Consider the following 15985-nt stretch of genomic DNA (forward strand, 5'->3'; position numbering starts at 1 on the left):
TAAGAAGGCAGGCAGGCAGGGGCTGGTTAAGGGTAGACTGAGGTTGGTGGGGCAGTGGGCCATTCACCTTACAAGACCATCCTTGGCTCTATTCCTCAAAGCACCTGAGTCTCAACCAGAACACAGTCAATTTCCATTTGCAAATCATCAGAACCGTCACTTCCTGATCAGGTGACAAGAAAAACTCTTGATCAGGAGCAGACTCTGCATACATGTGTGTGTTTGCCTGAACGCCTAATGCGTTGCCATGGAAATCCAGAACTATTACAAAGGCTGATGTCAAACACAAGTCTCCATTGTAGTTAAGAAGGTCTAGATAAAAGGGGGTCATCATGATGTTAAACAGCACACAACATACGCAATGACTGATTCTGTTTGAGACTCCTGGAACAAAGCCACCCACCCATTTTTAGGGGAGAGGCTGTGTCTTCCCTTCTTAGGTGCAGAAGGCAATAGTGGAGAAAGGGTGTGGGTTGGTTTTACGGGATATCCAATGGCCACTGTGGATAGACATAGGCTTTATGCTTTGTCAGGCCAATGGTGCATCTAGCTCAGTATTGACCACACAGATTGGCAGCAGCTCTCATAGGTTTCAGACCAGGCTCTTTTCCCAACCCCAACTGGAAATGCTGGGGCTTGAACCCGAGACCTTCTGCATGCAAAGCAGATGCTCTACCATGGTGCTATTGGCCCCTTCTACAAACATGGGGACCTAGGAAGCTGCCTTATACAGAGTCAGAGCATTGGCCCAACCAACTCAGTGCTGTCTTCTGTGACTGGCAAGAGATGCTATACACTGAGCTACAGCCCCTTCCTTGCCTGACGTGGTTGAGGAAGACCTACCAGGATACTACCATTGCAGGCATTGACTCTTCAGCTGCCATGTTTTGTCCATTCACTTTGTATGCACAGGACCATCGGATCACACACACCCTCTGTTATATTTGCCCTGTGCTACTTCCCTCTTCCTGCCCCCAGGACTCTCAAAAGAATCCAACTTTCTGCGAAGAACAGAACAATTCAAGTTACAAGAAAGGAAATTCCAGCTAAACGTCAGGAAAGACTTTCTGACAGTATAAGCTGTTTGACACTAGAACGGTCTCCCTTGGGAGGGCACTCCTTTCTAAGCGGAGGCTGGATGGCCATCTGTCATGGATGTTTAGCTGAGATTTCTGCATTGCAGGGGGTTGGACTAGATGAACCTTGGGTCCCTTCCAATTCTATGATTCTATAAATTGTGCAATCCCTGCAGGATTTTTTTATCCAGCAACTTTGTGAGATGTGCCATAATGCTTTGGGATGAAGAGTTTGCTGCCATGCATAGCAAACTTTGCACATCCGCCACTGTTACTTTTCTGATCAGTTCAAATTTAGCAGGATGTTTTGTTTAATCTTTGTTTTAATTGGAGCCTATCCACCAAACCCTTTTTTCCCCCTGGCATAGTGGCTAAGAGGCTGAGCTAGGATTTGAAACATTCGCAAATCTCAAAGGCAGATTTCAAATAAATGACATCGAACAAACAACTGGCCCCTAAGTCCTCGAGGACAAGGAAGAAAGTAGATTGGGGAAGTGTCATAGCTCAGTGGTAGAATATCTCCTTTGTATGGAAGTCTCCAGGTAGGGCTGGGAACGTCCCCCAACTGATATCCTGGAAGGCCACTGTCAGCCTGTGTAGACAATGCTGCTTCGGGATGGCCCAATGTTCTGATTCATATATGACAACCTCCTATGTTCCTATATATGTTCAGCCCTTTATTTAGAACCATGAGGACTATAATCTTAAGTTCTCTTTTAGGGGAAGGGCCATAGCTTGCAGAGCATCTGCTTTGCATGCAGAAGGTCCCAGGTTTAACCACCAGCGTCTCCAGGTAGGATTTGGAATCTCCACCATCTGAAACCCTGGAGAGCCACTTCCACTAAGTGTTGGCCACTAAGTCACCCCTTCCATATGTTGTTGGCCTACAACTCCCACCATCCATATGCTAGCTGGGGCCAGTGGCTGTTTTTGTCCAACATCTGGAGTGAGCCACATTGACTATTCTTTCCAGTAGTCACTGCTAAGCTAGATGGGTCAATAACTTGAATCAGTATAAGGCAGCTTGGGGTGCGGGTGGCGCTGTGGGTTAAACTACAGAGCCTAGGACTTGTTGATCAGAAGGTCGGCGGTTTGAATCCCCACGACGGGGTGAGCTCCCGTTGCTCGGTCCCTGCTCCTGCCAACCTAGCAGTTCGAAAGCACGTCAAAGTGCAAGTAGATAAATAGGTACCACGTCGGCTTCCTCGGCCAATAAAGCAAGATGAGCGCTGCAACCCCAGAGTTGGCCACAACTGGACCTAATGGTCAGGGATCCCTTTACCTTTTAATATTTTTTTTTACATATTATTTTATTTTGGAGTTGTTTGTTGTTGTAAAGAATGTATATTATGTGAATAAAAAAAAAGGGAAAAAGAAAAACACTCCACTTGCAGATCTTCCTGCCCCAAAGAGTCTTCTGTAAGCTTGAAAACTAGCAAACTCATTAGGAGAAAAGCTTCCCTTAGTTTGAAGGGTTTTTTTTAAAAAATAAATTGTGGCCTCTTTTCTGTGGGGCAGGATCTGCTTTGATTGGTGCGGTTGTTTTAATTTTTTATTAATTTATTGCCATTGCTCCCTGTATTTATCTGTTTGTTTATATACCGCTTCATTAAAAAAAGAGGAAGCCTCAAAGCATTAGTGTGTTTGTTGATTCGTGCATTTTGCCAGGGGTTGGACTAGAAGATTCTCCCATGATTCTAAGTTGCTTTGAGTAATTTTTTTAAAAAAATAATATTTATTCGAAGCTTAAAAGTTACAAAAAGGAAAAAAGAACAATACCAAATACAAAAAAAATACAACAACAACAGAGAAAAAATAAAAAATACATTCTCATTAAAAAAAGAAGAAGAACAGATTAAACCTTTATATAACTTTCTTCCTTTACTTCTTTCCTTGACCTCCTCACACCTCCCAGTTTTGTATTCTAGTTCAAATAGTTGTTTCAGCAAATCCTTCCAACCTAATTTTCATTTAAGTAATTTAATTTAATATGTTATATTTTAACGTCCTCTCTTTCGTCAATTTCATCAACTCATTTTTACTTAGTCCTTTATACATTTCTACCAAAACCACCTAACTTTCTTTTTCCAACATCTTTCTAACATTCATTAATTTTACAATATTTTTGAATATATACTTTAAATTTTTTCCAATCTTCTTCCACCGACTCTTCCCCTTGGTCCCGGATTCTGCCAGTCATCTCAGCCAATTCCATATAGTCCATCACTTTCGTCTGCCATTCTTCTCGGGTGGGTAATTCTTGTGTCTTCCAATACTTTGCGATGAGTATTCTTGCTGCTGTTGTAGCATACATAAAAAAAGTTCTATCCTCCCTTCGCACCACTTGGCCAACCATGCCCAGGAGAAAGGCCTTTGGTTTCTTCTGGAAGTTATATTTAAATACCTTTTTCATTTCATTATAAATCATCTCCCAGAAGGCCTTAATCCTAGGGCATGTCCACCAAAGGTGAAAGAATGTGCCCTCAATCTCTTTACATTTCCAACATTTGTTATCGGGCAAATGGTAAATTTTTGCCAGCTTGACTGGGGTTAGGTACCACCTGTAAATCATTTTCATTATATTCTCTCTTAAGGCATTACAAGCCGTAAACTTAATACCTGTGGTCCATAACTTTTCCCAGTCAGCCATCATAATGTTATGTCCAAAGTCTTGTGCCCATTTAATCATAACAGATTTAACTGTTTCATCTTGTGTATTCCATTTCAACAGCAAGTTATACATTCTTGATAAATTCTTAGTTTTAGGATCTAACAATTCTGTTTCCAATTTTGATTTTTCCACCTGAAAACCAATTTTCTTATCCAAATTATAAACCTCCCATATTTGATAGTAGTGAAGCCAGTCTTGTACTTTAGTTTTTAAACTGTCAAAGCTCTGCAGCTTTAATCTATCTCCATCTTGTTCAAAAATTTCCCAATATTTTGGCCAGTTTGTCTCCATATTGTTTTTTCAGAGCCTTAGCCTCCATTGGTGACAGCCACCTTGGTGTTTTACTTTCAAGCAAATCCTTATATCTCATCCAAACATTAAACAATGCTTTCCTGACAATATGGTTTTTAAAGGCTTTGTGTGCTTTGACCTTGTCATACCACAAGGCAGCTTGCTTATGCATAGCTCAGTTGGTTAGAGCATGGTGTTGATAACACCAAGGTTGCAGGGGGCCAGGAAAGCCCTGCCCTGCATAACTGATCACAAGACGCAGTGCACACACACACCATTTGAATGGCAATTCCCATCAACTTTGGATGGGCCTGGCCTCCTTAAATATTTTATTGGGGGGCAAAGGGACCTTAAAAGGTAAAGGTAAAGGTACCCCTGCCCGTACGGGCCAGTCTTGACAGACTCTGGGGTTGTGCGCCCATCTCACTTAAGAGGCCAGGGGCCAGCGCTGTCCGGAGACACTTCCGGGTCACGTGGCCAGCGTGACATCGCTGCTCTGGCCAGAGCCAGAGCCAGAGCCAGAGCCGCACACGGAAACGCCGTTTACCTTCCCGCTGGTAAGCGGTCCCTATTTATCTACTTGCACCCGGAGGTGCTTTCGAACTGCTAGGTTGGCAGGCGCTGGGACCGAGCAGCGGGAGCGCACCCCGCCGCAGGGATTCGAACCGCCGACCTTTCGATCGGCAAGCCCTAGGCGCTGAGGCTTTAACCCACAGCGCCACCTGCGTCCCACAAAAAAGGGACCTTGGTTCCTAGGAATTTACTCCTATGCCCTGAGGGTTATCTAGTTCAAAGCCTCCGTGGTATGCAGGAATCACAGCTGAAGAATCCCAGAATCCCTGACAGATGGCCATCTAACCTCTGCTTAAAACCCCCCAGGGAAGGAGAGTCCTCCGCCTTCCAAGGGAAACAGTTCCAATATTGAAGAGCAGGCAGAGGAGCATTTCTGGCACCTAATTGTATAACAGCAGCAACACCCAAATGAAGAAAGCTAACCAGGCTTGTGTCAAAACAGAAGAAAAAAAATTCTTCCAGTAGCACCTTAGAGACCAACTAAGTTTGTTATTGGTATGAGCTTTCGTGTGCATGCACATGAAATTCTTCAGAAGTGTGCATGCACATTAAAGCTCATACCAATAATAAACTTAGTTGGTCTCTAAGGTGCTACTGGAAGAAATTTTTATATTTTGTTTCGACTACAGCAGACCAACACGGCTACCTACCTGTAACCAGGCTTGTGTGTAAAACATTTCTGAGCTCAGTTGGCGCCCTCTCCTTTAGTTTTGACTGTTATGTCTTTTGTAACTGGCTCTCATTAGTAGATCTTGGGGGTTTTAGTAAAAAAAAGGGGGAAACCCAAAAGAGATTTAAAAAAATGTCTGGTGTCTGTCCTCGCTACCCTGCTCTACAGTACTTCTCAGTACTTCACATCTGCACCATACTTTTAAAGCACATGGCTTCTCCCAAAGAACCGTGGGAGCTGTTGTTTTTTCCTTTCAAATAGCTGTAGTTCCCCAAACCCTTAGCAAACTTCACTTCCCAGTATTCCTCTGAGGAAGCTCTTTCTGGGAAGTGGTGGTTTGTTAAGGGTGCTGGTGAGAGTTATTAGGAGAGCCCTTCCCCCTTCCCAGAGCTACAGTATTCAGAGTGATGTGGCCATCCTCTTCTAAGGGAATTCTGATGCTTTAGCTCTATGAGGGGAATAGAGGTCTTCCAAGCAACTCTCCCAGTAGTGATGTATGGAAGTGAGAGCTGGACCATAAAGAAGGCTGGTCACCGAAGAATTGATGCTTTTGAATTATGGTGCTGGAGGAGACTCTTGAGAGTCCCATGGACTGCAAAAAGATCAATCCGATCCATTCTTAAGGAAATCAGCCCTGAGTGCTCACTGGAAGGACAGATCCGGAAGCTGAGGCTCCAATACTTTGGCCACCTCATGAGAAGAGAAGACTCCCTGGAAAAGACCCTGATGTTGGGAAAGATGGAGGGCACAAGGAGAAGGGGACGACAGAGGACGAGATGGTTGGACAGTGTTCTCGAAGCTACTAGCATGAGTTTGACCAAACTGCGGGAGGCAGTGGAAGACAGGAGTGCCTGGCGTGCTCTGGTCCACGGGGTCACGAAGAGTCGGACACGACTAAACAACAACAACAACAACAACAACAACAAAGCAACTCTCAGCACCAACTACAGTTCCTAAGGATTCTGTGGGGAAGCCACGCCTGGTTAAAGTGGCATAATACTGCTTTAAAAGTATAGTGCAGATGGGGGCACTGTGGGCCAAATAATGGCTTTCCGGGGCTGCACAAGTGTGTGGGCTCCCAGCGTGGACCTTGCAACTACTTTGTTCCTCTGTTCTCCTTTTTTACTCCCATAACCTCCTTCTGTGCTAAGCCTAGGCATGTTGGTATGTGGTCTGAACCCGGGATAGCTCTTCCCTTGCTAACTGTGAGCTATACACAAGAACAAACCTTTACATGCTCCCAGTTAATTGCAGTGTGGGCTCACTGTGTCCTGCAAACCAGGCCCCAGATTGGTGAAATGAAGGCCCAGTTTTTAAAAACGGAATAATTGTTTTATTGAGTGAAGTCTTTCTGGTAGTTCCAGCTGGCACCATTTTATCATCTTTTTATTGACAGTTTCCTTTTGATGCAGTTTTTATTTTTCTTTGTTAAGGTTTCTTTTCCTTTTGAAGAAATCTTTCAGTAGCTCTGGACTGTTATTTTTAAATGGTTTTTAAAAAATGACATGTTTGGGCAGAGTTGTCTTTTCCCCAGCTGCATGCCCAAATCATGTCCACAAATATAGACAGTGGGTTGTATGTTTGTGTGTGTGTGTGTGTGTGTGTGTGTGTGTGTGTGTGTAGGCTGGCATTCAGATCTGATGTCCTTGGGTCAGTCACTGTCTCTCAGCCTAATCTACCTTGCAGGGTTGTTCTGGAGATAAACTGAGGGATGGGAGAACCAGGGATGTGGGTGGCACTGTAGTCTAAACCACTGAGCCTCTTGGGCTTGCCGATTAGAAGGTCAGTGGTTCGAATCCCCGCAATGGGGTGAGCTCCTGTTGCTCTGTCCCAGCTCCTGCCAACCTAGCAGTTCGAAAGCATGCCAGTGCAAGTAGATAAATAAGAACTGTTGTAGTGGGAAGGTAAATGGCGTTTCCATGTGCTCTGGTTTCCGTCACGGTGCCCCATTGTGCCAGAAATGGTTTAGTCCTGCTGGCCACATGACCCGGAAAGCTGTCTGTGGACCAACGCCGGCTCCCTCAGCCTGAAGGCAAGATGAGCGTCGCAACCTCATAGTTGTCTTTGACTGGACTTAACCGTCCAGAGGTACTTTTTTAATGTATTCCACCTTGAGCTCCTTTGAGGAAAAGGTGGGATATAAATGCAATAAACAGATAAAGACATACTACACACATATATACCTACACACAAGCATCTTGTTACATCGTAAGAACTATAGAGTTGCAAGGGAGCTCAATGGGACATCACCTTTGTAGAGTTGAGCCCAGGGATTCAACTTTCAGTATCACCGCCACAGAATCCTTGACGTCTCCTTTTTAGTACAGTGTGATCCCACACACACACAAGCAAACAGACTTTTAATGGCTACTGTCCCTGGTGGCTGTGTTCTACCTCCACTATCGGAGGTTGTAATGCTTTGAAACACCAGTTCCTGGAAACCACAGGAGAAAATTTCTGTTGTGCTCAGGTCCAGCTTGCAGGCTTTCCATAGGCATCTTGTTTGGCTACTGGGAGAAAAGGATGCTGGACTAAATGGGCCACTGGCCTGATCCAGTAGGACTCCCTTTCCCCCCATTTTGGAGGCTTCTCATTTGCAGGCTGATGGTAAAGAGAAATTCATCCCTTGGTTTTGCAGCTGGATACTATGCACGTTTACTCAGACGCCACCGCATTCAGTGGAGGGTTAACCTCCCTCCCTACGCACACAAATCCCTTTGGACTTCAGCTTTAATCCCGTCTAAATGGTGCCTAAACTGTCCCTATTCAGGGCAGACTTCCGTGGGAATAAGTCCTATTGAATGCGGTGGGATTTATTTCCCAGTAAACACGCATAATAAGCCGTCCCAACCCATACACAGGCCCTGTGCTCACCACAGGCTTATCTAGTTTCACTCCGGAGTGAGTCCCCAATGCATTCGGTGTAAGTGTGCACAAGATATCAGCCTCGCATAATAAAATCCTCGGGGCCTTTATTTCGTCTGCGGGGGGGGGGGGGAGAGGAACAAAAAAATTCAGTGAATCCAGGCAGGTTTACTCGGGGGCATGTCCCGCTATGTTCAATGGAGCTTACTCCCTAGTAAGCGCGCAACTGAGGAGGTATCCAAGGTACAGCCCTGCTCCGAGTCTAGCCATTGAAATCAATGGGCCTCGGGCAGTCGGGTTTGCCCGTTTCAATGGGTCTACGCCGAGTAGAGCTAGCATTGAATCCGGGGCTTGTTGGGAGCAGAGCGCGCCTAGGTTTTGCAGCCTCGCCCTGCGGAGTTGGAGAAGCCGTGAAACAGGTCCCGGGGTTTTATTTTTTGCGGGGCGGGGAAGGGGGCGGGCGGGAGATGCGCTCCCTCTTCCCGGAGAAGGAGTTTGATTCGGGCTCCCCCGGCGGGGCGTGGAGCTGACGCGCTTATATAAAAGCTTTTCTGACGAGGTGGCTGGCGAGGCCGCCTCGTCGCTGGCTGCGCCCCCGTGGTTGGCCGTCCCGCTCGACTCGGGGGCCGTGCAGAGCGCATAAAGGGGACCCAGCAAGCCGAGCGGAGGCGCAGCGTGGTAGGGCGAGCCCACCGGCCGGTCGGGCTGCCCCCTCGCCCCTTCCTCCCTCCCTTCCTTCTTTCCCCGGGAGGGAAGCCGAGGAGGCGGCGGCGCGGGAACATCAGCAACCGGGAAGGGGCGGAGAAGGAGGAAAAGGACGGCCGGATCGACGGGCGAGGCAGGCGAAGGAGGCGCCGGCGGAGCCGACAGCTCCGCGAGGACTCGACGGTCCCGGCCACCCACCTCCGGCCACCAGGTGAGCGCTCCCTCCTTCCGCTGAATGCATCACATGTCAAAGAAAATAGGAACCGGGACTCAAGCTATCTTTAGTCTCTTTAGTCTTCTCTCTCTCTCTGTCTCTATCTCCGAATGCGCAAACTTGGCAATACTGTCCTAGTCCCCAATATTCTCTTCGAGTTGGCTCTCTGCACATGCTCAGAGGCATTCCTGACTTGCCATGCTGCCTCTACTCCTCTCCTCCAAGCCTTAACTTGGCAATATTTCTCCTTGCCCCCCAGGTCTGGTGCGATGTTGCCGAGGGCTCTCCGCACATGCTCAGAGGCATTCCTGAGTCCCGACTTGCCATGCTGTGAGGATGAGCCCTCCCCACTTTGTTTTGTTTTTATAGGTTCGGGGGATCAGCCTTTGGTTCTGATTAACTTGGTGGGGTTCTATCTTCTTTTTGAGGAGGGCGAACCTCTTCCTTGCCCTCTGAGCAGTTCGTAGGCGGGGGAGACCCGACGTGAAAAGAAACTAAGACGAAACCCAGCAAAATGAGCCCCTCCCCGCTGCAGGGAAAAGCTGGAATGGCGGGGTGTGTGTGAATTGATAACTCCTGAAGCCGGAGAGAAGGGCTCGAAGCCTTCAAGGGTACGGGGGAATCTGACCTCAAGCGTCGGTTTGGGACGTGTGTGGGGGGGAGGGTGTAAGTGGCCCCGTCTTCTTTGCCCATCTAGCCAGCCGTCGAAGCACAGACGCCTTCGGGGTGTCCGCCAACTCGGGGCAAGCCTTGGAGCAGTTAGGCGGGGTTCCCCTCGCCCCATGACTGTGGCTGGGTCACTCACCGGTGGTTTAGTTCTGCTGTTCTTAACAGACGTGGGGGCCAGAGAGTCTTGCCTTAGAGCACCCCCCCACACACATTCCCCCATACACCCGCAAAACTGAGATTCCAGATGCTTAGAACCTGCCATGATTTCTCCCAGACTTCCCCCATCCCTCTTCCCGGGCGATCTCTGATCTAAACCTCTTGTCTCAATATACCGGGCCGGGGAGAACGGGGGGGGGGGGGGGGGAGCCTGCCCTAGACTCATAGAAGCAAAGTTGGAAGGGACCTCGAGGATCATCTATTCCAGTGTTTCCCAACCTTTGGTCTCCAGCTGTTTTTGGACTACAACTCCCATCATCCCTAGCTAGCAAGACCAGTGGTCAGGTATGATGGGAATTGTAGTGTGAAACAGCTGGAGACCAAAGGTTGGGAAACACTGATCTAGTTCAACCGCCTGCAATAGAGTCTCATGCTCTACTGACTGAGCATAGAGTTGGACTTCTGAAGTCACCTAAGAGCCTCCTCTCCAGTGCGGGATCTGCAATACAGCAGGGAAGGAGGCTCTCCCACTCCCTCCTCCCTTCTGTCCTGTGTCAGTCTGTTCCACAGTCAAACAGACCTTGGGAAGTTTCCCTTGGAAGCGTCGCCGGAATCTGCTTCTTTGGAAAACCCCACCCCTTGAAATCTTCGCCCTGCCTTCTTCTGGAGCGAGGGAGAGCCTCTTAAAACTCGTCCGTCCGCTTCTCTCCCTGCCAAGAGGCGTCGAGCAAGCCGGCTTTGCCAGCGGAGCCAGCCTTGGAACAGACCCATCCGCCAAGCGGGGATTGTGCGTGCTCCTGGACAGAGTGTAAGCAACCGGGTTTAATTTGGGTTAGGCGGAACTCCAACGCTCAGGGCGGGAGTTTAGGAAATCCAGTCGGGTGGCGCCGCTCTTCCTTGGGACCCCACGGGGAAACACTGGGGACCTACTTCTAAGCAAACGGGTCTACACGTCTCTCTGCCCCCCCCCCCCCGCAACCTTTAGCTTCAAAGCCAGAGCAAACCTAGGCTAAATCCGTATTTACATAGAATAGCATAGAATACTTAATACTGAACCAGTGGTCCATTTCGTTCAGGATTGCCTACACGGACCGGCAGCTGCTCTCTAGGGTTGCAGGCAGGCTCCGCGGATCGAACCAGGGACCTTTTGCGTGAAAAGCAGGCGCTGTGCCCCTGAGCTACGACTCTTAACCCATTTAATCAACTCTACTTTGCTGAGGGAAAGGCACACGCCCAAAGGAACTGTCGAACCGGGAAAGTCATGTGTTTTGAAGTGAAACGGGTTGAAATAGGTTTCGGAGCTCAGAAGAATATCCCCCGACCCGTCACCCCGCGCGCCTTTTTCTTCTCCAGACTCTTTATGACTGCTTTCCTGAGTAGGGTAACTGGGAAAATTCGCAATTTGCGGGGGGTGGGTGGGTGGGCTCGGTTCGATCCAGTCTCCTGCTTGCTCCCCACTTCCCAAAATCGGGGCTCCATCTTCGCAGTTTCTGGGCAGATGCTTCCCCCTTTCACGTGTGTGGGGGGGATAAAAGCTGTTTCATCAACCAGCCCGAATTAGACTCCATAAATTAACCTTTCCATCTGGTACAGGAGAGATGGGAGACAAACGAAGGGAAAACGTGAATAAATAAGACAGGTTCGGAGTTTTGTTTGTTTTGTTTGGTTTATTCCGGGGACTCTAGCAGCTCCAGATTGCTTCCAGCGACATTTCACCGCGTGAGTTTCCCGTCTTCCCATTTCTCAGACGGTTAACTGAGGCTGCAAGCGCACCAATAAAATAATCGTTCCGCGGCGCGATTTGGACCGGGGAGCAGCAGCATTCTGCTGTCACACTGTAGCTGAGAGGGGTTTTTTTGGGAGGGGGGTCGGCTTTCCATGTCCGGCAAGAATCGTTTGCTGTTAGTTTTATTCGCCATACCTAGTAAGGTGGCGTGTGAATGGCAGGCAATCGCTCCCAATCGTAACGTGTGAAGGGGAGGGTAGTGTTTGGCGAATGCTGACAGAGGATGTTATTTTTAGGACTTAATCCTAAACCCAAAATTTGTTTAAAATAAGGGTGGGGGAGCGTGAGTTTTGAGAGACGGCGTTCGGAGAAACCCAGCCCCTTGTTCTCTTTGCTGATATTGTCACGGGTCCTTTTCCTCCGCTCCCCTCCCGCGCTGACCCCGTTCGGCCAGAGTCCTCGCGGTCTCTCGCTCCTGGCTCCGACGGCGCGGACCGCCCTCCGCCAGGGCGCCTTCCTGCCACTTGAGCCAGCGCGCTCTCGGGGTTGCCCAGGGCGAGGCAGGCAGCCCTTGCTGGAGGGAGCTTAAACTCAGAAAGTGGGAAGAGGGAAGCGATTAAATCTGGGCGGCAAGGAGCCTTGAAAGAACTACGTGTCTCTTAGTTCTAGGAAGGCATTCGGTAATAAAGTCTCATTGTTCCTCTTCGGTTAAAAAGGGGGTCGGTACCGAGGCGTATTCAGCACCTCGGGACGAGATCAGCACCTCGGACAGCTCCCCGCGCTTATGTGGTTCAGGGACGCAGCTGCGCTGCGCTCGGGGATTTACGGCGCCCCTTTCCAAGAGATCCTACTTTTCTGTTACTTCTTGACGTAGCGAGCTAGCAAGGAAGTTGTGTGTGTGTGCATCTGGTTTGTTTCTTCATGTTTCCCTCTAATCAATGGGCTTACTTCTGAGTCGGTATACTTATGCCAAGAGTTATTGAGGCATATTTACAGGTTTCCTTTAATCGTGCATTCCATCAAAAGAAATCCGAATTCCTGGGACGTTCTGTACTGTTCACAAGCTACTTCCGGAGATTAATATTTCCAAATCCTTTCAGCCGTCCCGGGAGCTGTTTCTGCCCCAAGACGCTCAACTACCTACCTGTGTGTTATATGTACTTGTATTCCTCCCGCCCCCATCTCTCGAAGCTGAGTGAGCCAAGATCCTGCGTACTTTTTCTCAAGATTAATTCTCACTGATAGCAAAGCCCGCACACGCAAGAACCCGTTGAACTCTGTGGGACTTACTTCGGAGTAGACTGGTTGCATTGTGAGGTTGCAGTCTTGTAGCTTGGAGGGTGGGAAGAGGACTGTTTAGAGAGAGAATACTGGGGCTGGGAGTGACATTTAAACGTGGATTGCTTGTTGTCCTACCAAATCCCAGCTATCATGTTGTGGAGAACAGTGCCGTTTTCGGTCCTGGGTTCGAATCCTAATTAAGTAGGGATTGTAAAATGTCGCTCATACATTTCAGATTTGCCTTCTGTCTGTAAAATGTGAAGAATAGTCTCTCAGGTGGTGGATGAAGGAGATATGGAAAGCATCCTACTCGGAACTGGAATGTAGGTGCAATTTTTAAAAAATACAATCTGAGCCCTTAAATCCACCTAATTACTTCTCTTCTCCCCCCCCCTCTCTCTCTATATATGTGTGTGTGTGTGTGTGTTAGAGAGAGAGAAAGAGTTAGAAAACACTCTCCTGGAGATGTGGGTGTGTGGTTTGGCTGACCCAAATCTTACTGTTGCATACACAGCCCTTGGTTCCTTATTTGTTGCTATGATTGGGGTTACGTTTAACTAGGCTTTATTCCACCCAGGTCAAAGACCCAGTTTTGAACTCTGCCATGCACCAAGAGAGAGACTGAGATCCTCAATGGTGCCCCTCTGGAGGCTTCACCCGGGGCAAAAAAACCCTTCTATCTCCCTGTAGCTACGGCTCTGCACCAGTTACAGCCATTTTGGCTGGAGATAAGTTAGCATGCTGGACTAGGACTTGGGAGACCAAGGTCCAAATCTCCGTGAAGCTCACTGGATGTTTTTGGTCCAGCCACAGTCTTTCAAACTAACCTCCTTCACAGGGTTGTTGTGAGGATAAAATGGGGATGAAGAAAACCATGTAATCCCCCTTGAGCTCTTTGCAGGGAATGTGGGATATAAATGTAACGATGAGCGAAATGCTCAGTCTCAAGGGGGCATAGCTGAGTGGTTAGAGAATCTCTGTTTTGCATGCAGAAAGTCCCGGGTTCAATCTTTGGCATCTCCAGTCCTGGAGAGTCACTGCTGGTTGGTGTAGACAGTACTGATCTGGAAGTACCAATGGTCTGGCTTGCTACAAAGCAGCTTCCCATGTTCCCATGATCTTATGAGCGAGTGAAAATGTGATGTTTGCATTCACTGTGTTAAGCTCCCTGTCTCTCTCCCCCACCCCACCCCCAAGCAGCAAGAAGTCCAGAGGCAGTGCTACACAAGGCTTGGCTTCTCTTGAATGAGAGTGCACTGGAAACCTTAATATCTATTGCTATTTTACAAATATGCATGCAGTTCATAGCGGAAGCAAAGCAGCTCCTACGGCAGGCGGCACAACTGCAGAACCTGCATCAGATACATAGACAGGGCAACTGCTGTGGCTTCCCCTTCCCCACCACCACCTCGCTAGTCCGCACAACAGCTGCATGGCACCTGTTTTGGAGGAAACATAGGGGACAAATGCCACCAGTTAATGCATAGTTCAAATTAATCATAAAAAAATAATAAATTGTGAATTCTTAATAAAGATTAATTTGTTATGTACTGATGCGTCGTTTGCCTTTCCTCAAAGGAGTTCAATGCAGCGCACACATTTGTTTGTTTGTTGTGTTTATATCCCACCTTTTCCTCCAAGGAGCTCAAAGTAGCATACAGTTGTACCTCGAGTTACATATGCTTCAGGTTACATATGCTTCAGGTTACAGACTCTGCTAACCCAGAAATAGTACCTTAGGTTAAGAACTTTGCTTCAGGATGAGAACAGAAATCATGCTCCGGTGGTGCGGCGGCAGTGGGAGGCCCCATTAGCTAAAGTGGTGCTTCAGGTTAAGAACAGTTTCAGGTTAAGAATGGACCTCCAGAACGAATTAAGTACTTAATCCGAGGTCCCACTGTACACAGTTCTCCCTCTCCATTTTACTCTGACAGCAACCCTGTGAGGCATGTTAGGCAGTGAGTGGCCCAAGGTCACCCAGGGAGCTTCATGGCTGAGTGGAAATTTGAACTCCTGGGGTCCTAACCCAACACTCTAACTACCCCTCCCCTGAAATACCTTATCCCCACAACACACCTGTTAGGTAGGTCGAGGTAATAGAGTGAGACCCTCTCAAGCAGGGATCAGCAAACTTTTTCAGCAGGGGGCCAGTCCACTGTCCCTCAGACCTTGTGGGGGATGGACTATACTTTTTTTTGGGGGGGGATGAATGAATTCCTATGCCCCACAAATAACCCAGAGATGCATTTTAAATAAAAACACACATTCTACTCATGTAAAAACACCAGGCAGGTCCCACAAAGAACCCAGAGATGCATTTTAAATAAAAGGGCACATTCTACTCATGTAAAAACACACTGATTCCCGGACCATCCGCGGGCCGGATTTAGAAGGTGATTGGGCTGGATCTGGCCCTTGGGCCTTAGTTTGCTTACCCATGCATCTCAAGGCATCCTTTCTATTGTGCATTCACAATGATCTGTTCTCATGATGGTATCAACCTGGGTGTACGTAATCTTGCTTTCAACACTCTTTGAGCTTGCAAAAGTTTTTTTGGGGGGGGAACTGCAGCTTTGTTTGCGATCTGTGCACATCCTGGAACTATCTCCTGAAATCCCACAACGTTTTATACCGCAAATGGGATTGTTATTATTATTGGTCCCATTTTTAATTATTATTTTTTATTTTGTGCTATATTGCAAGAGTGCCGCTCCAGGTGGCAATAATGTGGTAACATTGGGAGAGCATGGCTAATAAAACAGAATGATGTTTGGGCGGTCCAGTATAAATCAACAATAAGCACTATTATTTGCTGAATGACATGACACAGAATACACCCCCCCCAAAAAAAACCCCAGCATCATGGAGGGTCCCAGATTGACTGATCCAATGGTATGTGTTTTTTGTTTCAGAGCTTTGTGAAGTAGAAGGGAAATTCCCTAAATATTCCATGAAGGGAAAGTGTAGGGATATAGGAGTAGAGAACAATTTTGCAAGCTAGCTGAAATATTAGCTATCCAGCCAGAACATTTCTAGATTCAAGAGCCCCCGAGCATCAAAACAGATGGGATGCGGGAGTCTTGCAACT

General features: G+C 47.9%; 1 protein-coding gene across 4 annotated transcripts in view; it reads left to right on the plus strand.

Moving 5' to 3' along the window:
* Window positions 1-15985, plus strand: part of NOS1 (nitric oxide synthase 1) — a gene marked incomplete at its 3' end in the record, with an annotated part of 182087 nt that overhangs the window by 57168 nt on the left and 108934 nt on the right. For 3 of the 4 annotated variants that reach the window (XM_079956372.1, XM_079956370.1, XM_079956373.1), the window contains exon 1: window positions 8712-9062. The exons of the other annotated variant lie outside the window; for it this stretch is intronic. Of the gene's footprint in view, window positions 1-8711; window positions 9063-15985 lie in introns of those variants that run through there. 4 annotated transcript variants of the gene reach the window in all.

Source organism: Podarcis cretensis, assembly GCF_951804945.1.
Source record: "Podarcis cretensis genome assembly, chromosome: 16".
NCBI classification, from domain to species: Eukaryota; Metazoa; Chordata; class Lepidosauria; order Squamata; family Lacertidae; genus Podarcis; species Podarcis cretensis.